This window comes from Gymnoscopelus microlampas (genome assembly GCF_963454915.1).
Source record: "Gymnoscopelus microlampas genome assembly, chromosome: 23".
In the NCBI taxonomy this organism is placed as follows: domain Eukaryota; kingdom Metazoa; phylum Chordata; class Actinopteri; order Myctophiformes; family Myctophidae; genus Gymnoscopelus; species Gymnoscopelus microlampas.
This window is the reverse complement of record NC_139960.1, coordinates 6,791,733-6,814,550: the sequence shown is the minus strand read 5'-3', so window position 1 is coordinate 6,814,550 and position 22,818 is coordinate 6,791,733. Positions and strand designations below refer to the sequence as shown.

The 22,818-nt window shown below is 43.2% G+C and overlaps 1 protein-coding gene across 2 annotated transcripts in view; it reads right to left on the bottom strand.

Annotated features, from left to right (window-relative positions):
* znf800b (zinc finger protein 800b) overlaps window positions 1-22,571 on the bottom strand; it is a 63,928-nt gene extending 41,357 nt beyond the window's left edge. For both annotated transcript variants that reach the window (XM_084049607.1, XM_084049608.1), the window contains exon 1: window positions 22,440-22,571. The gene's annotated coding sequence lies outside the window, so the exon portion shown is untranslated. The remainder of the gene's footprint in view (window positions 1-22,439) is intronic.
* Window positions 22,572-22,818: the final 247 nt, after the last annotated feature.

The following is a 22,818-nucleotide window of genomic DNA, read 5'->3' as shown; positions in this document are numbered from 1 at the left end:
AAGGTCTGACTTACTAGACAAGCTTCTCACTAAAGAAACCTTTTTTTTTGCAGTATGTTCAAGCAGAGTAAACACTAGTTTTATCTTAACACGTTTCGGTCCAGAGCACACAGGACGGAGCACCCGGTAGAGTCCAGAGAAACAGAGTTCAAACTGTCAGGTAAAATCTGTAAATGGTGTTGTAGCCCCAAATTACGTAGTAATCCATTCGAACCGAGAACGCATCTGTGTCATTTTAGATTTCTTTGGGCTATTCAATGTTTATTTGATCTACAAGCTCATAGCACGGCACCGAGTGCCGTGCTATATGAGCTTGTAGATCTGCTATTTTTTGAGTGGTGCCAACCACTCCTATATCTGACTCTGTCTGTGTGTCCGTGTGTCCGGGTGTGTGTCCAATAAACAAACATTGATGACAACATCAATACGGGGCTCATCAAAGGCACCACTCTCTTCACACAGGGTGTGATTATTTGTTTTTATCTTGAACATTTGTGCAAATTTGTGATTTCTTTTTTTTTTAAAGGGAACATTTGGAACATTTGTAACTCAAATCTTTGCTTCAATGGGGGTCCCTGGAACTGAATATTTTGAGATGGGGGTCTGCGGCCAAATACATATAATTCTGGGGGTCCTTACCTTGACATGAAAAAGTTTGAGCACCACTGATATAGTAGTCTCGCGTGGCCAGACTGTTACCTCCCACAATTTACAAATGTTTCCGGCATACAGTCTGGGACTCGGAAGCTCTGATCATGTGTAAGGGGCTTTCCCCTTACACATGATCAGAGCTTCCGAGTAGGGGAGGGATGCCCCTCCCCTACCCACGTCCGTTTCAGCATTGTGCAGTGGCGCAAAGGAGTCCGACTGGAATCAGCGAATCTCATAAACATCGTTTATGTCTACTTTAGTGTCTTCTTTCACATTTTTTTCTGCGTTAATTCCATGATACCTTTCTCAGTTTTCTGTGATAAACAATCCTCGCACAAATAACATGAATCTACCGCTCCTATGACTATGCTTCCGCCTCGGGGGACTACAGGTCCGCGGGCACCGCGTCGTGATTGGTCGAATGTCTTTCCAGTCTGAACAACTTCCGTTACACAGCTTTCGGGAAGTGGAGTTCCAGACTCTATATAGCATTCAGAGATTGTGGAATAGTAGTCTGGTGACGCGAGACTACTGATATAGCGACATACGTTTTTCAGAAAACTGTTAGGATTTAGAAGACATTTATAGAATCTCCAGAAGCAAAGATTTGAGTTACAAATGTTTGCTTTACAAATATGTATATATACGCAAATAAATCAAAAAATGACACAGATTCTTCCCTGGTCTAAATGGATTAAACCTCTTCTTCAGTCAAAAGGACTCACAGGCACAACACAAGGTCTAGTGTAGCAAGTCTGACACTGGTAAGGATTAGTAGTAAAGCTTTTTTTTTTGGGGGGGGGGGGGGGGGGGTCTGGTGCCAATCCCGATTTTGGAGAGTTCTAGACCACCACAGACAGTGGTGGAAAAAGTACTCAAATGTTTTACTTAAGTAAAAGTATCAATACTGCAATGTAGAAATACTCTGTTACAAGTACATGTCCGCAATTCAATCCGAAATTTTCCTGAGTAAAAGTACAAAAGTATTGGTATCAAAATGTACATAAAGTACCAAAAGTAGAAAGTCGTCATTATGCAAAATCTTTTGAAGATAGCAGATCTACAAGCTCACAACATGAGCTTGTAGATCGGCTATTTTCAAATAGCCAAAGTTCACATAGGGCTGAAGTGGTTAATCTACAAAGTAACTAATAAAGTTTTCAAATAATTGTAGGGGAGTAAAAGTATAATTTTTGCCTCTGAGATGTAGTGGAGTAGAAGTAAAAGTACTGAAAATTGTAAATACTCCAGTAAAGTAAAAATACACCACCGACCACTGATTATTATTGCATCACATTGCGCTGCATATTTTTGAACATTATAACCTATACAACTTAGACACCATCACGCCGGAGTGAAATGTTTGGAGCGGGGGAGTCTGGTGCAACGCTCAGGTCCTGGACCCGGTGAGACGAAGGAGGGGCCCGGACAGGGACCAGTTTTAGGATAACAGGAGGTGTGTACTTTAGCCTGTGCCTCAGAATAATGTGAATATTTGCTGTATATGTATTAATTATTCTAGTTTTTATATGCAAACACACAGACACACACACACACACACACACACACACACACACACACACACACACACACACACACACACACACACACACACACACACACACACACACACACACACACACACACCTCTATGACATCCAACCACAATGGAATTTCTTTTGTTACATCATGCGCTTTTTATTGTCCACGTACATTGATGTTGCAACCATGCAATTATCTTTGTGTGAAATTGTCAAATAAAAAAACATCACACATCTCCACCCCAACCCACGCTAGTACTATATTTCTGTACAGAGTTGAAAACCAATCATGTAGAGTAAAGCTATATGTCTACATACAGTATATTATAGACATGATATTCAATAACACAACCGCAAGATGATGATTTATCAGACTTGCAGCTCTAGTCACACATCTAGGTTTATTTATCAAATATCAAAGTCTGAAGTCTTAGGTTCCCTGCTCTAGTCTAAACGATGACATTAAATCAATCTGAAGTGATGCCATTACATACAGTTCCTCCATGAGAGCCAGACATTCAATGGAAGGGAGAGCAGGCATTTGTTAAAATGAAACAGAGGTGGGGGCACTTTCTCAACCACCTTATATAGGCTACTTCTATAATATAGCCAATCTACAAGATTTGTTCTCTAGAGAAAACGGCAAAGTGCCGTTTTTTATTCTGCGTTTACATGGAGACGCCAAAGTGATTGAAAACGCTGTAGTGTGCATGCCAGGTGGCTAGGTGGCGGTGACGCACTTTCAGATAGACCAGTCACGCATGCATCTACTTCCTATCCCAGCTGTTTGTTTGGTTGCCATGTCCGCTTATTATAAGTGACTTGTTTCCAAAGTGTAGCTGCTTATTTGGGCTTGTTTCCTAATGTTCTTTAAACCAATGGTTCTTAAACATCTTCATGTAAATGAATATGTATTTGTCCACAGACCCCCCCCCCCCCCCCCCCTCTGAACATATTTTGTGCCAGGGACCCCCATACAAGATTTGCGTTGTGAAAATGTTTAAAAAAATGTTCCAAAATTACCTCTTTTTATTACTCAAGATTATTTTTTATTTTTTTTGCGTCGCATTGCGACGCGTTGTGAGCTTGTGGATCGGCTATTTTCAAATAGCCGAAGCCTAGTCACTTCTTTTGGGCTTGTTTTCATAGACCTGGTTGGTAATTTCTCTCGCAGAATCTGGCAACACTTTATTTATTATATGGTTAACACTTTATTGCGTTTTCAACCCCCGATAACGCTGTTGCCGGCGTCTGATAATTTATTTAGCTGTTTTCTCTAGAGACCGTTGTCGTCTAAACAGGGTCTTAAATTAAATAAAACCCCAGCCAAGGACAAGTGTATTGTTTGGCTGCCAGCAGTACTTCAAGAATCAAGGGGGGGTTGATTTGCCACTCACTCATACAGGTACAAGTAGCGAACTGTTGGTGCAGCATGTTCCACAAGACTGTGATAACAACAACATCAGCATAATATACAAAGCATAATACAGGGTTTCAAAGCAGCAAAAAGAACAAGAAAAACAAGACACGGTAAAGGAAAGTAGTCCCACACTCCAAGCCTACTTGGGCGCCAATGGCCGAGTGTTTAAGGCGTGCACCACATAGGCTCAGCGAGTCTAGGGTTTGATTAGTTTGATAGGTTTTGATCTCTCCCTTCACTGTGGACTATCAAATTAACCGTTCCAGGAGTGGAACGGTTAATTGAATAATCAATTAGCCTAAATGATTGACGGGAAATTAATTGAATGAAAGTTTAGTAATCAAATGAACATTTTGTCCTTCTCTGCGTGTCTAACATATATGGCTCTCCATCGTTTGAAAACTGTAAAAACTATGGGTTTCTGGTAGGAAGGAAGATACGATGCAGCGGATGGTACGGCACCTCACATTTTAAACGTACTCTTGACTCCATCAAACGACTGATTGGGAGGGATCCTTTGGGATTTTAACGATTATACTTTTGGCCTTTATTACAATTCTTGATGAACCCATTCAAATCCTCACATACAGTATTGCACAAATATTATTGTAGTGTTTCTCAAAGTGAGGTCCAGAGACCCGCTGAGTTACTTGAGGGGGTTCCAAATGGACCCTTACAGGTGTGTAACTCAGAGAGTGTACAAATGGAACCAAATGAACCCGTGAAGGTTCCATTTGTACACTCTCAGAGTTATGGTCGTCCTTGAAATACAAACGTTTGACAACCACCGGTATTATAAATGTATAGAAGAGGTGAAGTCCACATACCAGCTCTGACTGTGTGGTCAGTCACAAGGCTGACTGAACGAAATGTCACTTACAGCTTGGCTACCAATATAAAGAAAACAAGTGCATTTGTGTCTGTCTCAGGCGCACTAGGGTTTCAGACGATAAAAGCACGCGCAGTAGCGTTTTAAATGTAGCAGCTTCACTGTTCTACCACGGTTCTGGGGGCTTGGTTCAGAGTATGTGAAGCCATTGGCGACCCCTCATTGGCTGGCAATTAGCCAATAGGGAAAAAAGGGAGAAAGTGAGGACTAGTTGCAGCGTCTAGTTATTGACAGCTTGTTGCCAAGCTGTAAAAATGGTTCCGGGAAACGGTTCCAAATGTGATGGAACCGATTCCGGTTCCTCAATGTTGGATGGAGTTCCTCCGGTTCCGGCTCCCAACTTACCTAAAAGTACTGATCTACAAGCTAACAGAGGCGACGCATTTGACGTTGTATTATGGAGCAGAAATTAGGCTTTACATTAAGTTCTTAACCGTACTGTGTTGACCGGGATCCCCCAATACTCCATACTAGATTGGCTCTTTTTCTCCCTAAATATAAACACCTCTTTGCCTAAAATAGCTGATCCACAACACGTTTACACCAAATGTCCATCCCAGAATAGGGATGCTAGGATTCATGTGGTTTAACCCATTCAAACTGGGAACGCATCTGTGTAACCACTTTATCCATATTTTATACTTTGGCTATTCTAAGATAGCAGATATGCAAGCTCATAGCACGGGCCGTGCTATGAGCTTGCATATCTGCTATCTTAGAATAGCCTTGTAGATCTGCTATTTTTGAAAAATCTTGAACATTTGTGCAAATATTTGAAAATATAATATGTTTTAAGGGAACATTTGTAACTCAAATCTTTGCTTCTGGGAGTCCCTCCCTAACAAACTGTTTTGAGATGGGAGTCGGCTGCCAAATACTAGGGATGCCACCGATTATTCGAATTTTCGAATATTCGTTACAGTCTCCATAATCGAAAATGATTTTTAAAATTCGATTTTAATAATATTTTTTTTTTTTAAATTATTTAAAAAAAAAAATTTTTCTTTTTACTTTTTACTTTTTTTTTTTTTTACTTTTTACTTTTGTATGCCTTAGTTTCAATCAAAATATATGCTAATACTAATAATAGTAATATTATAGTCTTAATAATTGTAAATGGCCACAGTTTCAGAGCGTTTCACTGTTTCAGCCCAGCCCAAACATGAACTCTGCAGCCGCACTGAGGCCCCTGCTGGAAAGCATCCCAGCCCAAACATTAACGTAACTAATAATTGGGCCGCGCAACCCGGAAATGACCGTGATAATGCTAAAACAGGAGCGAAAAAAAAAAAAAAAAAAAAAAAAAAAATTGAAAAAAAAAAATTTTTTTTTTGTGAAAAATATTTTTCAAAAAACGGTGCCGTCGAATAATCGAAAAATATTCGCCAGGGCTGTCCGAATTTCGAATTGGCTGAAGGTCAGATTGTGGCATCCCTACCAAATACATATCATTTTGACATTGAAAATAAAAGGTTTGCGCACCACTGATACAGAAACATACTGTACGTTTTTCAGAAAACTATTAGGATTTAGAAGACAGAAGAAAAGATTTGAGTTACAAATGTTTGCTTTAAAAAAAAAAAAAAAAAAATACAAATAAAAATAATTATATATATATATATATTATATATATATATATATATATATATATATATATATATATAGACCCTGTTTATTTCCAAAAATGTTTTGTTTGGAACAATAACCTTTAAATCAGGGCAGAATGGAATATGACTGGAATATGAATTTTGATTTGAAGGAAACGACCAACTCTATCAGGGTGGAACATTCCTTTTCTGTCTAGCAGGCGAAGTAGCTGAGAAAATCCAAAAGTTACCTTACACTTTCACTAGTTTAAACCACTTGAACCCCAGCCTCCATATGGGGGGGGGGGGGCATTAGCCTGATCTACAAGCTCACAAGTTCAACGTGTCGCATTGCAACGCGTTGTGAGCTTGTATATCGGCTATATTTGGCAACAGGATTTTTGTGTAGATGGAAAAAAGTGCACAGCCAACTCAAGTCCAGTTTAAAAGCCAACTTGATCTCCAGAAAGTATTATATAAATACTATATCCTTACAATATTAATAATATTGTATTGTACTATTGTGTGGATGTAATAATTATGTATTCTTTTCTGGAGATGGCTGATGTGACCGAAGAAGATGCAGAGGACAGAAGCAGATGGAAACAGATGATTCGCTGTGGCTACAGGCCTATCTACAGATATCCTTACAATATTAAGCTATTAAAACCGGGAAACCATTTGTGTCATTTTAGAGAGATATATAACTCTTAGGATTTAGAACATTGGTTTAGAAGAGCGGTGCTCAAAAATAGCAGATATACAAGCTCACAGCTTGTACATTTACAATTTTTGCATATTTTGGAAAAAACTTGTTGAAAGTGTTTGAAACTTTTTGGTCCCTGGCACAAAACATTCTTAGATGGGGTTCCGCGACCAAATACATATCATTTTGGGGGTCTTTGAGAACTACTGATTTAGAAGCATTTGTAGAATCGGCCTCAGGTCTTAATGGGTTAAGGTACAATATATAATACAATATATACTTGTTTCAAGAAAATTTTACATAAGAAGCCACAAAAAGTAAAGAGTTGGTACAGGGATAAACAGCAGCCAGATGACCAGAAGGTTGGCTACCTGGCCTGCCCAAATGGCTACGAGGATTTCCCCCACTAAGTAACATCATAAACGTTATGTGACATTTCCCACCAGTCAATATGTGCCTGGGGATTCTGTGTGTGTGTGTAGGTGTGTGTGTGTGCAGTCTCTGAGACAAAAACCTGACAAGCTGCAATCTGCTGCTGACCAAGCTTAACACAGCCAGAATGATGACCCACACACGCACACACTCACACGCACACACACACGTGCGCACTCACGCACACTAAAATATGCACAAATTCATAATATACATGCAAGCAAGCACACATTGCAGTTTAAAGACACATCCAAAACACACAGGCAAGCTATATGTATGTTAGAGCATTAAACTGCATCACCTTGCAACTTGCAAGACTTACTGTAGCCGTTGATATACTTTTAGACCTGAGGCCCATTCTAAAAACGCAGTCTAAATCCTAACGTCACGTTTTTATCCCAAAGACAATCTATATATCAACATTTAAAATGACACAAATGATTCCCAGATTGAAAGGTATAAAAGTTACACAGGTCTAAATGGGTTAATAAATTAAAACACACATACCCAGCGGTATTACACACACCCACATGTGTCACATGGCAGGGGCGCGCACACACACACACACACACACACACACACACACACACACACACACACACACACACACACACACACACACACACACACACACACACACACACACACACACACACACACACACACACACACACACACACACACACACACACACACACACACACACACACACACGTCCCAAATCACCACCAAATAAATATATAAAATATTTGTAATCATAATACTACACAACAAGTTCAATGCAAACATGCACCCAGTGGGTAGCGGGGGTGTTGCCATGGTGACAGACAGCAGTGTTTGTGAAGCAGTAAGGTGCGTAGTGACTCCGGTAATGAGAGCACCAACCTGACTGACTGCAGAGAGGAGAGGATGCCTTCGCGTGACCCAGTCTGAACTGCTTAGACCTGCTTACACACATTAGCATCCTTAGTGGTTATTTAAACGAGAATTTCGCCCAAGTTTTTAAAGCAAGCACCATAGGCGCGGGTTTTTAACTGCGGCGGACCTGTTATGAATTTATGAAATTTATCTACTGTACCACTCCTCCTAGGATATCATAACATCATAAGGAAGGTAATAAAACCATCGGGCAAAATTCTCCTTTAACTTTGAGAGTTAACCACTTCAACCCTCTATCTAGACTTGGAAAACTTTTCTGTCTACCCCAAATGTCTGTGCCAAAAATAGCCGATCTACGTGACGCGATGTGCGCTTGTCGATCTGCTTTTCTTGGCTGACGTTCCCCCCTAGAATAATGGATGCTGGGGTTCAAGTGTTTAATGTCCTTACGTACCAGTGGTGTTTATTTTGAGCGATTTAATGCATTGATTTTAACTGCTGTTTGTGTCAAGAGCGCATTCCACACAGAATGCTATAATAATAAACAAAGCTGATTTAACTAACCCTCCCATGCTGCCTGTATCACCACATCTATCTATCTATCAATCTATCAATTCACAAAACCTCTGTCTGTCTGTCTGTCTGTCCCGAGCATAACTCAGGACTTCAAACTTGTCGTGTGTGTCGCTGATGACCCTGGGGTGTACAGCGCAGAGAGGGAATTCGGTCTGACCAATGGTTATCGAGAACCGAAAAAAGCATGCATGTATCTCTCAATCTGTCTCTGACTCTGTGTGGGGTGGGGGTGGGGGTGGGGGGGGGGGTGATTGGCCAACCAAACCCATCGGCTTCACAGTCGGATTGGCCAACGTTATTAGCACTGTAATGGGTACTTCACTGGGAGCTCTAACAACAGGTACAGAAATAACTCTGACAGGTATTACATAACCGAGTGGGGCATTGTATTCCTAACTTGCGTCCATCACCAACTTGCATTGTCCCCGAGTCTTTTTTAATCATTGTTCAATAACTTCATTTTATTAATAGCTAGAAACTAGCAGCAGTATGCTAGCGGTAGTACCGTTTTCAATACAGAAAAATACAAATTGGTGCAACGTGACTAACCACCAGACTTGATCACCATTTCTAACTCTAGTCCCTCACATCTCAGCCATTCAAACCCAACACCAAAGAACACACACAAGAAACTGTGTGTGTGTGTGTGTGTGTGTGTGCGTGCGTGCATGCATGCGTAAGAGCAGATGTGCAGCAAATATTGGATAAACTCTGGACTACAGTAATTATTTGCAACGATTTATTTTATGCTCTCTCTTCTTGGCCAGTAGATAGTGTGTGTGGAGGGTGGATTATCTGGTATCACACTGAATTATCTTCCAGTAAATCTTAACGGTGGCGTACCCGGCACGCTGCCCTCTCATACAGACAGCAAGTCATTTCCTCCAGCTGTGTGGTGGAGGGCTGGCAGGACTGCCTCCTAATAAGACCCATTTCACATCCTCTCATACGACACAATACACACACAGGTTCGTATTACTATACTTTTGAGGACATCCAACATTTTAGGATGCCAATTTTATGAATGCAAGTTTTTTCAAACTTTTGCCATTTTCAAGCCTAATCCTAAATCCAAAAATTGCGCGTTGTGGGTTTGTAGATCAGCTGTTTTCGGTGCACAACACAACCACACAAGTATGTATAACTCAGGCATGACTATAACCCCAATCCCTAAACATAACCTCTGCTCTGACTTTCTAATCCTAACCTGAATATTTTTTCTAATTGTAAAACTAGAAATAAATGTAACCATAAAACAACAATTATCTTGTGAAGTCCAGGAAAAGTGTCCCCACAATGTCTATCAACCAAATTCTACTATACTTGTGGCCCTCACAAGTATAGTAGTACACACACACACACACACACACACATATAGAAAATCCTATTTGCCTGTAAACTACCTAGCAAGAATAGAACAGTGGACGGACACACACACACACACACACACACACACACACACACACACACACACACACACACACACACACACACACACACACACACACACACACACACACACACACACACACACACACAAATTATACTACCTGTAGGCTATAGGTGAGCCAAAAAAGGAGGAGACCGAGACAGTGACATCCCTTATTATTTTCTTTCTAGAGCAGTTATTAATTCAAAAGACTTTCTACCATTTAACATTCCAAATGTATTGTCACGTCTAAGTACATATAAGTACCACTACCATGATTGGCCCCCCCGACGCCCTCCCTTGAATACTCGTTGACCGGCGTCCCCTGTGGCAGTGGTTCTCAAACTTTTTTTACAGGTTGCATTTCTACACTCACAGAGTTACACACCCGTAAGGGGCCACTTTGAACCCCCTCAAGGAACGAACGGTGAGGGTGCCTGGACCACACCTTGAGACCCACTGCCCCTAGGGGTCTATATTCAATTCAATTCAAAGGGCTTTATTGGCATGAGAAAACATACGTTTACATTGCCAAAGCAAAAAGCACAATACAACAATACAGCAATACAATCAAAACCAAAAATGTACATTTGAAAGTCAGAATCTTCAATAGATCAATTTCTATGTACCAAGATCACTGGGTGCAGGTATAGTGCAGGAATATACACAATGATTAGTCTTTAGGGTGGTTGTGTGTCTATACTTCCAAATCTATTCGCCGAAAAGAGCGCTGATCTGCAAGTGGCTCTATTCACAGCAGCCATATTATGAAGACATTCACAGGTGTTACCAATGATACTAATGAATGCTCTGTTCCATTCTGGTCAACCAGAGTCAGGGTGCTGCTATTGTGCATGTTGGCACACTGGAAACACCAGTGGGTCTACAGTTGGGGTCCAGGGACCCTCATGGGCTTCCAAATGGCCCCTTACAGGTGTGTAACTCTGAGTGTGTACAAATGGTTCCATTTGTACACTCTCAGAGTTATGGGGGTCGTGGAAACCACTGTGCTGGAACAGAGCCTCATATGTCCAAAACTGTAACTTTTCAGGATTCAAATAAAAAAATAGCAGATCTAAAAGCTCAAAACGCGTCATCTAATTAAATTAAGTAGGGCATTCATTTAGGTATTTTAGGGAAAAAAACTAAAAGTTGAAATATGGAGATACAATATGGAGACATATACTGTATAGTGTAAATGGTGCATTTCATTTCATCGACACATATGATGGCCTAGCCTGGAATCGAACCTCATTGATAAGAACAGCTGAATGGACCTCCAAGCTCACAATGAGGTTGGAGGTCAAAAGGGGGTGGAGCCTGGAGTCAGCAAATTTGAGGATCCAATGGAGTTCCAATGTTTTTTCTTATAGACTGCTGCTGACCCCCTTTGGTGCCCTGCTGTAAAAATGACAGAAGACGGATCCATCTGCCAATTCTTTATAAAAATTCTCCCAGCTGGAATGAATAATATACCCTTATTCTCCAGTATGGACGGAGTCAGGACATCTGCTGGTATTTACAGTACATTATTCAAACCAGAATGACTCACAATGATCTTTTCCTATGCTTATAGAAACAGATACACAAATAGTTACCAGAGCAGAGGATGCTCATAAAAGATTTAGTTGTGGAGATACAACCACAGTTACAGTTCACATCAATGGAACTAATATACTATCAGTCAATGTATAACAGCCCTGCACTCAGCCTCAGCGAGATAGCGCTGGAGAGTCTAATTTACACTGTGATTTTCAGCTAAAAAAAGGCATTGTTTTGCGTACAACAAGCTATATATATATATATCAGGGTGTTCCACAAGCAGTGGTCAGTCTGGCCACTGGCTGGTTCACCATACATTAACCACTTAAACCCTATGTGCTTCATTGACCAGGGGTCCCAAGGGGGGTCTATACTTCCCCCCTACTTTTTCCCCCCCTCTACTGCAAATCTCTTTGCAGAAATTTGCCGAACAAGCTTGTAGATCTGCTAATTCTGCAGAACGTTCACCTAATATTAGACACAGAATAGCGTGTTTCATGTGGTTAAAACCTTTACAGCCATGCTGACTCTGATGTAAGGATCATTGCATCCAACAGAGCAGAGCTGCTTCACCAAAACCAGACTTCCGACGGTATGCATACAGTATTTGAGCAATTTAACAAGTTAAATATATTAATTAGCTTTGTCCCTGTGTCACATTTAATGTCAGTGTGACAAATGGATCATCACCATCATTAGTTAATCACACCACACACACTATGACAGTTCTGTTGATAGACAGAAGTTGATAGTTAGACACCTAACGACATGAGCCCTATTGTCCTTCCCTATAATAAGGCATAGCAGTGGTGGCCATTTTGTGGTGCCACAGATCGAAAGCCCATTAATTTTTTCCAATAGGGATTTATGAAAATATTTATATAAATTATTTTAAGCCTGGAACCATGCCATCCAAGCTCCTGGTGAATCATGACCATAACACATTTGTTTCTGTTGAATATTTAATTATATTATAATATAATTAAATATTCAAAAAGTAATTGACACAGAATTGCCCTATTCTGGACATGCCATGATAGGCGAACATGGTAGCTGATCTACAAGCTCACAACTCGTCACGGTGCAACGTGAGCTTGTTAGATCTGCTATTTCTTGGCGAATAATATATTTGGTGTTGTAGACGCAAAACAGGAGGGGGACAAGTGCAGAGTCCTGGGGGACCCCGGTCAAAAGATTAGTCTGCGAGGCTCAATCAAACTCAGGCTTGGGACTGGAGCCACTTCCGGCCCGCAAAGGAATTTTGATTGGCCCCCAATCAATCAATTTAAAAAATACAATTATTATTTTTATATAACATAATAAAAAGCTTCTCAATGTTTTCACAATGATGGCTGCTTTGATTAGGAGTGTTACAACTTGTCTGTCTGTCTGTCTGCCTGCCTGCCTGTCTGTCTGTCTGTCTGTCTGTCTGTCTGTCTGCCTGCGTACTGGAAACAATCACTCAGTAAACTCATGTCACTCACAGTCTAGACAAGACTCTAGTGGGTCACAGCAGAGTTCAAATATCCATTCATGAAATGCGTCTAGTCTAATCGTTTTATGCTCATTTCTGCACAACTTAGGTGTTTACTACAACATAACAATGAGAGCCAAAATAGAAACGGGGCTTGACACAAATTGCTTATTGCTATAGGCTACTGTATTTGGCCTAGTAGTCCTATTTAAAGTAATGGAGGCCTTCAATAAGCTGCTCAATGTTCAGCCTATGATTGGCAGCAAATTTCAAGAATACAGCCATAAAAGTGTGTTATGAAGTATTTTAGCCATTATGGAAGACCCCTGATCTGTCATCTCCTCCAGGTCCCCTGGACATTGTATACAGCAGTGGTTTTCAAAGCGGGGACGGGGACCCCCAGGGCTCCTTGAAGGGGTTCTGGGGGGTCCCCAGCCAAATTATTTAATATAGCATCAAGGTTTTAACCACCACTTTAAACCACATTCATATACATTTTGGGGTCCTTGGCATAAAAAGGTTTGAGAACCACTGGTTTATAATTATGGACCACCTTGACATGATTTACTGTATTAGGCTTTAGTGCATCAGAACATCTCTGACCATGTCAGATATGACTTTTAAATACTTATTTAACTTTCTGACAACGTGATGGCGCGCACACACACACACACACACACACACACACACACACACACACACTTTTGTCCTGAATGTAGAAATGCAATGCAATATCTTCCAAATATAACTTTGTGGCAGCTAATTATTTTCTGTGCAGATGTCATGGCAAATAATGAAAAGCTTGAAATACACACACATTGCACTCACAGCAGCAGGTTGGCCTGATTATAGATACACAGCGCTATACATTATTCCCAAAACAAACTTTGTGGCGACAAATCATTTTGTCGACAGCAACAAATACACACAATTTGACCTAATTTGCAGAGATCCAGCGCAATCTGCCAAAAAGCGAGATTGGGACTCCGCTCTGCCCAGTTTTCATTGCTCAACAAAGTTTAGTGAACTGAGACACGCTCTCCCCCGCCGTGCTTATTGGCTCCACTCTCTTTCTCTAAACGTCTCATAATGTTTAAGGTTTATAGCCCCGCTTGTGCCCACTGCGGCGGGCTACGATCACACTTCATTCATGTCCAGTGGGGGAAAGCAACCATAAGTACATTTACTTGGTACTGTTCAGTGGTGGAAAAAGTACTAAAATTATTTACTTAAGTTAGTCTTTTTCCCCTCTACACCGAACCTCTTTGCAAAAAATAGCCGCATCTACAAAGATCTGCTATTTTTGGCTAAAGTTCTAGGTCAAGGTAAAAAAATCCTATCACACAAAGATTTGGCGGCCCCCCTGTAGTAACTGAGGACCAACTAGGGGTCCCGGACCCCCTGTTGAAGACCCCTGGTCTTCTAGATGACAGCAGAAGAAAACAGCAATTAACGAGAAAATAATTACCCGAAGATAATCAATAGAAAGAGAAAGTAAAAGAAAGACAAAATGACAAGCAGAAATATTTTTGGCGATTCACCTGAAATAAAATCACCCCCTCTCTCTCTGCCCCTCCCATCCCATCACCGGGTCGCCCCCTCTCTCTCTCTGCCCCTCCCATCCCATCGCCGGGTCGCCCCCTCTCTCTCTGCCTCTCCCATCTAATCACCCCGCTCTCTCTCCTCTCCCATCCCATCACCCGTCCACCTCTCCCTGCCTCTCCCATTCCTCTGGGGGCAGTTCGTCCCTCTTCAGTGGGGCTACGGTGCCAGTTAAGAGCCATGGAGTCGGAGAGGGAATGAATGATGGATGAATGAGGACCCAAGTCTTGCCTGAGAGGGTTTAACAGTCAAAACTGCTGCGGTTTCCATACAGAAAAGTGTGGCTCCGAGGGGACAAAGCCGTTTTAGAAACTTCACTCTGTTCACCTTCACCATCGACATGCCAGGACATCATTATAGAATGAACCGAATAGCTGGTTTATTTACTGACGATGGCCATTATGTCACAAGCTCACTATTGCCGGTTGGAAAGTTGCACAATCTGCATGGTTTGCTTACTGGCTGTGAGGTGAGGGGGGACGTTACACTGGCCTGGCATGATGTATCACTGACTGAACCATGGATGGCTGGTTTAAATAATGTCTGTTTGGCTGTTCAAAATGACATTTAAATCTGCAATCCTTTTAAACTTTTATGTCTGCCCAGGATTCGAACCCAGTTCTCCTTGCATGAGAGACACATTTCTACCGTTAAGCTAAGACAGAACGCCTGTTAGGCCAGGGCAGACTGTGACATTGCAACTTATGAGCTTCAGGCAGTACTGCTTGTCAACCAGTGGGTGTCCTACCTGACACCGGAGTCTCAATGGAAGAGAAGGGAGACTACATCCACCCCCTCACTGCAGATGCACTAGTTGTATTGTATTACCATACTCTATCACACAGATTGGTTAAATTAAATAACATTTTATTCATTTACTTCAGTTCTGGGCTGTAGCTTTAACTCTTCAACGGTACAAATAGACCCCTGTGGGTCCATTTTTACACTGTCAAAGTTAAATTAAGACTCTGGATCTTGCAGTGTAGATAGCCGATTACATACTGCCGGGCTGGCTCACTGACTGACTTCTGGGTGGAAATTACACTGGCATGCAGGATGTATGGTACTGTACAGCTGACTTGATCCGTCTATCTTACTGTCCTGGCTGCCTGACTGTTTTACTCTTTTCTCATCTGACTGGTTTGCGGGATATACGACTCGACTGGCTGATTATGTTACCGACTGAGTGACTGGTTGGTTGTGCCACCATGCCATGCATGGATGCAGAGCTATTCCATTCCTACACGCTACACGTGAAGCAATGCCCACGAGCCCCGCTCATTCATATGGCTGTAAAAACTCCTGTTCTACTCCACTCTCTATTAAAGTAAACCGACCAAATCATACTCCGTCATCATCACCATCACCACCCTGCTCAATTTTTAAGGCTGTGGTGCGGGGACATGGAGATGGGCAATTTTGCCTCCTGCTCCAGCGGGAACCAGCTAATCTCAGGTTGCCATAACTCCCAGGTCTCCCGAGACAGCGTGAAGAAAGCCGGGGCCATGATAGCGGGGCCCTGGCAAATGGGCCAAAAATCAATTCAGAGAACACTGTGTGCTATAGCAAACATTAGCATCACCTAGCAGGAATTCTGCCTCCTGTATATATGGTGTATAAAAGTGACATTTTGAGGCAGTGCAGGGGGGGGATTAATTCGACTGCTCCGACCCAACCTTATTTTATCACAATACTTTTGCTTCACATAACCCACTTTGTTATCTATGCTTATTTTGTCCCAGATACCAATTTACGTCCCCACTGAAGGCAAGTGCTGCATGTCCCTCACTAGTCCATCGCCTCTGGCTTGTAGAGGTGGGTAATATGTATAAGGTTTTCTTTTAATTAACCGCTTAAGCCCTATCTAAATCTTCGTATGACAAGTAGCGGAAAATGCAGATCTACAAGCTCACGTGTAACAACATGAAACAATGTGAGCTTGTGGATCAGTGATTTTATGCATTTTTTTTTCAATTGCTAAAGTTGTGTTTTGAAAATCAATCATCTGTTAACAACATGCCTAAGATAGGGAAGCCAGGTTAAAAGTGGTCAATAGTGAGAATCAAGCCAGCAGCTGCTTCAAAAAGCCATCTCTAAGATATAGTTTGGCCAATACCAATTCAGGAGAGATAGGACATTTGGAAGATAAAAAAATGAATACTTCATTTTGGAGCCAAAGATAACGAAGAGTACTAATTGGACTGGACCATCAACAGGAGCCAATTTAGACTTGGCCTTCTGGATCTACAGGTAGGCCTAGCCTTAGTTGGTCTTCTATTGAATCCCTTACATACTTCACTTCAGTGCTTCCCTTCAGCTTTCTAAACTCTCTGAATACTCATTTAAAAATAATACAATGGGAATGGCACTGAGTGCCCGCTCTCAGGACCTTGTAGCAGCCATTACCGGGAGGCTATACATTGTGGCTTGGTGGCAGGTTCAAAACAGACACCGTGCTGTGGGATAATTTGATCAACTGCTGTTGTGTATACGGTCCCTGTCACTGGCAACCTTTACTAGTGGTTCTGGCAAGGGTGTAGAAGACAACCATGTCTCCTCAATTGGAGTCTTTTCACAGTGAGGGGTTTCACAGTTCCACTCGATCCCTGCTGAATAGGCCGACCTGTAGGCATCCCTAGTGCAGCAATAGAGAATACCCTGCCCCTCCTTGCCAGCTTCCCGCCCACATAGGCTACATGACCAATTATGTTCCTTGCAGCGCATGCCCAAGCCGGAGGCAACCACGGAGGAATCGAACGCCAGTCTCCACGATGGTGGGCAGGAACTTTACCCCTGCGCCACCCGGGCGCCCATGTGGGGTAATTTGGGAATCTTCAATTATCATAAAGATAAAAATAAGTCAGAAGTGCTGCATGGGCGGCATGTCTGAGTCAGGCCTTTGGGAGTGAAACTCTACCCTGGGGAGCAGGAGCTTTGGGTGCAGGTACTGCTCTGATTTTCCCGTGCCTTGTTTTTATGCACCGTGTCAGGTAAACCATGCTTAAAGGTGTATGGTGAGTATACATGAAAGCTGAGCATTAACATATTAGGAATTCGTAATTAAAAATCAAAGTTTTTTTCTCCAAGCCTGTCTTAACACTGAATCTGGTAACTCTGCCCCGAAATACACTGCACTTCATGTATGGCAGTGGTTGTCGAAATGGGGTCCAGGGGCCCCCTACGGGTCCTTGGGAGAGTTCCAGGGGGTCCCCAGCTAAATTTGCTAATGTAGCATCAAAATCAATTGAACCACAGTAAATACATCAGCTATTTGAAAATAGCCGATCTACAAGCTCACACATGTGACACATAGAGGTAGATTGTAGATTGGCTATTATTCAAAGGCGGGGGGGGCTTTTTTAAACAGCTTAACACAAATCTCTTATGGTGTCCCTGGCACATAATATTTTCAGTTGGGGGTTTGTGGCCAAATACATATCATTTTGGGGGTCCTTGACATTTGAGAACCACTGATCTATGTTCTACTGTTGACAGACATTCCAACAGATCACAAAGCAAATGTGGTTAAATTCTGTTACCCCGTGTTTAAAAGTGAGTTTGTACTCACTTTTATCTGGAAATCACTCTGTGTGACTATAGTCTGGTGGTATACAGTATGTATACATGTATGTCAACTCCAAATATATGACTTCCATTCCCTTCCACATAAACAGTATTACTCTGATTGTTATTGTCCAGTGTGCCTGGAAATTAGGCCTCGATCAGAACATTATGTCTGTTTTACGTAAGCAAAAGTATCAATACTGCTATGTAGAAAATACTCAGTTACAAGTAAAAGTCCGGAATTCAAAATGTACTTAAGTAAAAGTACAAAAGTATTGGTATCAAAATGTTCTTAAAGTACCAAAAGTCGAAAGTAGGCTACTCATTATGCAGTATGTCCCATTTCAAGTTTTCAAATGTATAAAATTCTTTTGAAAATAGCAGATCTACAAGCTCACAATGTGTCACATCGGGACGCATTGTGAGCTTGTAGATCGGCTATTTGTAGATCGGTCAAAATGTAGGCTATATAGAGCTGAAGTGGGTAATGTATGTTTTGTAAGAATAATCAAAATCTATAAAGTAACTAAAGTTTCCATATTATTGTAGCGGAGTAAAAGTATAATATTTGCCTCTGAGATGTAGTGGAGTAGAAGTAAAAGTACTGAAAATTGGAAATACTCCAGTAAAGTAAAAAAAATACCTCAAAAGTGTACTTAAGTACAGTACTTCAGTACATGTACTTAGTTACTTTACACCACTGCCAATACCTTACTTACATGTGCCTATGCAGACTAGAGCTGTGGTTCTCAAAGTGATCAGGGTCCTCGAGGGAGTTCCAGGAAAAATGTATAACATTTTGAATATTTTTGAAACATACTTGCATGGAGGACCCTGGCACTATAATATTTTGGCCTACAAAGTTAAGAATGGATTATTAACATATTCTAAATACTGTTGCATGGTGATACAAGTCAACTTTTTGGATGAGACCAGACTCACGTTTGTTCAGTTAGTTTGACAACCACGTGTGACAACAATACTTTAAACTTATATCACCATATTGTCATAACACAAGAGTGTCAAATGCATCTGAGACACATCATTGTATACTTAAAACTGTTACAACAAGCAAGACAATATCAAACATAAAGTAGGTGCCATGTGTTATTCTCATCACAACAATAACATGGGCATGGCCAACAGAATCATGGGACCAACAACTCAACAGGAAACAGTGGACCAATTTCCACATCATGCATACAATGCATTCTTGACCAATAAACTCCAGCAATCGGTATTGTGGGGAAAGCTTTCGCTGAAAATAACTGACAATAACAGAAAATACACTGGTACAGAGCCCTGCGGGACTCCACTCAACCATATGGGGTTTCAGTGGTTAATCATCCAATCCGTTATTCGATCCGTTAGAAGAACCTTTTCAATAACTTCACTCGGTGTGTTATTAGGACTTGGCGGAGCCATGCGCAGCGTGCCCAAAAAAAAAACGCAACACATAGGAACAAAAATGTACAACTTTAAACTAAGTCCGTACGACGGTGTCCTTACCCCTACAACAGCCGATCTACAAGCTCACAACAATGCGTGGCGGTGAGCTTGTAGATCGGCCTTGTTTTCTCGCCTATATAGTGCCCAAAAAAGCGCATTGGGAACTAAACTACATGCCCCATCGTTCACTTCACTTCCACACCCAGCGCACTGTAGCGAACACTTAATAAATAACACCAAATAAACGGTCTCTCCGATTGTCCTTTCAGCGACATTAATACGGTTTTGCGCCGTTAAAGGTTTAACACGGTCACATGATCGTGGCCCGGTGCGTTTCTTCCACGCACGACGGAGGAGATATCCATCTTTTCACGAGATATCGACTCACACCCACAGTCAAGGGGGGGACTTCCACAATGGCCCACATGTTTAGTGTTAGTTAGAGCACCATGGAGGAAGAGAGGACCCGGCCGAGTGGAGCGATCAGCCCCGACGTCAGGCCAGTGTGCGTGTGTGAACGGCGTCCCCTCTTACGCATTCCACGCACGGCCATCGCGTTCCGGGACGAACCGGGGTGGGTTATCTTCCGTGTCTGTTGTCGATGCACTGTCTGCTACTACTTGAGAGCGGGTTGCGCACGGCGATCGTCACCCGCTTGGGTCCGTGTGTGTGTCTCTCTCGCTGGTTCCCCTTCTTTAGCACACACACACACACACACACACACACACACGCCGAGTCTCCATTTGCAACTCCATCTCGCCCCCCATGGGCGTGCACGAGGCCGCGGGCAGTGACGCAAATGACACTGATGATGGTGATTTGCGAAATGTCATATCTCTTCCTAATTCACTGTCGGCGCGGCGTGTCGAGACGAGTCATTTTATAGACCGAACAACACTAGTGGGAACGTGGATCGCATCGGGTCGGTGGAACCACGCGAGCGACCGGATCGAGTGAGGATGTGGGTTGCATAACTCAGCCAGCAAACTTAATAAAAAATGGTGCTGTGTGCACCGAGGTGCATTCACCCCCCCCCCCCCCAGTAGTAACCGTATATGATGCCGCGTTTGTTTCGGTTTGATCGTGATGATGATGCCTTCGGCCTATAGTAGCCTATGTATCACCCAACAACCATCCCAGACCTGGACTTTTCTGGTTGTAGTAGGTGGGAGGATCCACGCAGGACATAATAAAAGCCCCGAGTGGCCTCGATCGCTGCTACGATCGCGGCTCTCCGGTGGCCAGAGCCTGGCTCTATAAGCTCTGCCCTGGGACGCAAAGCCGGCGGAGAGAAGTGCAACTTGGGACCCGGCATTCAAGAGAGAGAGAGAGAGATCTGTCCCCGGAAGACAAAAGAGAGTCTCGCTGCACGGATACTATTGTGGCTCCTTTTATCCAAAAGAGTCTCCCCCAACTATTTACAAAAGGCTCGCCACCAACACACACACACACACACACACACACACACACACACACACACACACACACACACACACACACACACACACACACACACACACACACACACACACAGAATTATATCAGAGAAAACAATCGGGTGACGGCGGTTGAAGGAAGCAGCTGCCTACATACAGTCTGCGCAAAGCGGCCACAGCGCAATCGTTGCGCACACAGTGAAATCCTGGGTGTTGATTTAACTCTGAAGCGTGTGCAAATGGAACCGGGTCCATTCGGTTCCATTCGCACACGCTCCAGAGTTAAATTAACACTCTGGGTCGTACAGTGCGGCGCTGGACTTCCCCCAGTGTTGCGCTAAAACTACACGATTTGTGCAAAAAAAAAAAAGAAACAAAAAAGGCAGGTTTTATGTTATTCAGGCTGCCCTCGTTTGGCGAGCAGCGAAGCCAGAGCGCAGCCTGATCCTCCTCATGGCACCATTTGCATCGCATCCATTATATCCCCTCCCGTTCAGATCGCCTCGTACACGGCCACACCGCGGGCCTAAACCACGTCCAGTGTTCCGGAACTAACACAAAGCCCAGCTTAACTTGATCAAAAGGAGAGGCCCAAGTACCAAATGCACCTTTCAAGCCGTTAAAAAGGGGAGAGAAGCGAGAGAGAGAGAGGCCCCCGCTTCGTAACGATTGCAGCATGGCAGCCGTTGGTTGGTGGCGTCGGGGAGTGCGGCGTAAAAGCGAGCTAACCTGAATAAAACACACACAAAGACAACGCGCTAACGCGCCCATAACCACACCGGCGAACACGCCGAGCCGTCCGCGGTGGTCCCGACGGGCCGGACCCCTCCGGGGGTCGAGGTATCGCGAATGTAAAACGCTGCGCTTTTGCGGATTCGCGGTGGCCACCTTTTCCAAAGAGCAGGCAGCCTTGGCGCACAGGACCGGTGACCCGAACGGTGTTTTGCGCGTCCTTCTACCGAGCAAAACCGCAGCGCCGCTCGCGTTCTGGCGAACCGGTGGAAACGATCACATCCCGGTCGTGCGCGGTGTCGGATCCCAGGCCGTTCAGCTCGCACACGGCGGCCGACGTGAGTCGCCGAAAGCTGGTCCTTTCTCCCCATCCATAACCGTGGTCAGGGGCTGAAACAAGAGGGCGATGACGCCATTTTCTGCACAAAAAAACACAACCTCGTTCTCGGGGAAAACGCTTCGTCCGAAGCGTTTTAAAAGCATCGGCCGTCCCTCGGATCAGCGCCGAAACGTGTTAGAAACACTTCTTACCTGCGTGTGTGTCGATCCGTGGCCGATCGCGGTTGTTTTTTGACGGGTTTCAACTGCGTGTCGGTGGGGTTGTATAGTCCGGGGATTGTTTATTGCGCGGCCGCGCAGCGCCCTAGCTCTCCTCTCTAGTTGAGTTCCAGTTCCTGCCTTTGTGCACCGACGCACTGGAAGCTCCCAGCGCTGCGCAAAGGTGTGCGGGCGACCCACACACACACTTGTCCACCGTCGCTTTAAAGGTAGTTTAATCCGTTAAAGACGGGATTTGGTATTAGCCCGATGCGATGGGGATCAAAACTAGTGGTAACTAGTTGTAACCAAAGGCCCCGTTGTAAACCCAGTGCAGCCTCCAAGCGCGCACAGACTATTCGTCTCCACACGG